This window comes from Salmo salar, chromosome ssa25 (assembly GCF_905237065.1).
Source record: "Salmo salar chromosome ssa25, Ssal_v3.1, whole genome shotgun sequence".
In the NCBI taxonomy this organism is placed as follows: domain Eukaryota; kingdom Metazoa; phylum Chordata; class Actinopteri; order Salmoniformes; family Salmonidae; genus Salmo; species Salmo salar.
In genome coordinates, this window is record NC_059466.1 from 15,532,891 (window position 1) to 15,535,055 (window position 2,165).

Genomic DNA, 2,165 nt, shown 5'->3' on the forward strand with positions numbered 1-2,165 from the left:
TCTAAGCAAACGGCTGGAGGTAGGGCTTTCTCCTATAGAGCTCCATTTTTATGGAATGGTCTGCCTACCAATGTGAGAGACGCAGACTCAGTCTCAACCTTTAAGTCTTTACTGAAGACTTATCTCTTCAGTAGGTCCTATGATTAAGTATAGTCTGGCCCAGGAGTGTGAAGGTGAACGGAAAGGCTGGAGCAACGAACCGCCCTTGCTGTCTCTGCCTTGCCGGTTCCCCTCTTTCCACTGGGATTCTCTGCCTCTAACCCTTTTACAGAGGCTGAGTCACTGGCCTACTGGTGTTCTTCCATGCCGTCCATGGGAGGGGTGCGTCACTTGAGTGGGTTGAGTCACTGACGTGGTCTTCCTGTCTGGGTTGGCGACCCCCCCCCCTTGGGTTGTGCCATGGCGGAGATCGTTGTGGGCTATACTCGGCCTTGTCTTAGGACGGTAAGTTGGTGGTTGGAGACATCCCTCTAGTGGTGTGGGGGCTGTGCTTTGGCAAAGTGGGTGGGGTTATATCCTGCCTGTTTGGCCCTGTCCGGGGGTATCATCGGATGGGGCCACAGTGTCTTCTGATCCCTCCTGTCTCAGCCTCCAGTATTTATGCTGCAGTAGTTTATGTGTCGGGGGGCTAGGGTCAGTCTGTTACATCTGGAGTATTTCTCTTGTCTTATCCGGTGTCCTGTGTGTATTTAAATATGCTCTCTCTAATTCTCTCTTTCTCTCTTTCTGTCTTTCTCTCGGAGGACCTGAGCCCTAGGACCATGCCTCAGGACTACCTGGTATGATGACTCCTTGCTGTCCCCAGTCCACCTGGCCGTGCTGCTGCTCCAGTTTCAACTGTTCTGCCTGCGGCTATGGAACCCTGACCTGTTCACCGGACGTGCTTGTTGCACCCTCGACAACTACTATGATTATTATTACTTGACCATGCTGGTCATTTATGAACATTTTAACATTTTAACATTTTGACCATGTTCTGTTTTAATATCCACCCTGCACAGCCAGAAGAGGACTGGCCACCCCTCATAGCCTGGTTCCTCTCTAGGTTTCTTCCTAGGTTTTTGGCCTTTCTAGGGAGTTTTTCCTAGGGAGTTTTTCCTAGCCACCGTGCTTCTTTCACATGCTTTGCTTGCTGTTTGGGGTTTTAGGCTGGGTTTCTGTACAGCACTTTGAGAATATCAGCTGATGTACGAAGGGCTATATAAAAATAAATTTGATTTGAAATTTGATTCTACCGTTCTCCCCATCGCCTCTTCTTCTGTTGGGCTTATCGCCGGTTGGCATCCAATGTTATGGTACCTACTGTACTGGAGCGCCCCCTACCTGTCCTAGCTTAAAGATGATTGGCCAATAGATGTATAAAGAGGGGTTCCTGCAGATGCAGGAATGACCACGTACAGGAATTTCAGGCTGCAATTTCACCCTTCTCATTTTCTCTGCCTCGGCTGAGAGGCTTCCATGGGTATGAGCACTGCCAACCACCCTGCATGGATAGAAGTTCGCCCCTGCCAAAGCTTAATTGAAAATAAATAGGACCCCTTCGCCAAGCAATGTCTGAGCGCCCTAGACTTTGTCTTATTAAATCAGTCTTCTAGACCCACACTACCAGCTCACTGTACATTCTGACCCACACGACAGGGCCAGCCCCACTGCACACTACAGACGGTCAGTGCTATCCGGACTCCTTGGGACGTCCCACCCTAAACATTTTAAAATGTCAACTTCAATGGGTTAGAGACCCACTCCAGACGTACACAGGACCAGGCCCACTGGAGACTATGACAATGCGACAAGATGGACATTTCCTTCCATATCACCCCAAACAAATGGACTGATTGTTTGGTATAAACATTGCTTGCTAAATTAACTATGCTATCTCTAGCCCCATCAAATGTTGTGCTCAATATAGAGAGAACACAAACACCAGACTGTGGTTACCATTAACGTTTATCTAGACATGTTTAGCTTTGTTTGGTACCATCAATGTGCTTACTCATCGCGCCAGTCATGTGATGCTTAGCCACAGTTTACGGGCCTCTCGTTATTTGGTTTATCCTGGTTAGGGGGTGCACATTGTTTATAAGAAAGTCAAACGTTTATGCAAATGATCAGATATCATGAACGTGGCGTAAGTCACTGCAGAAAATGTGCTTTAAAACGGCAAC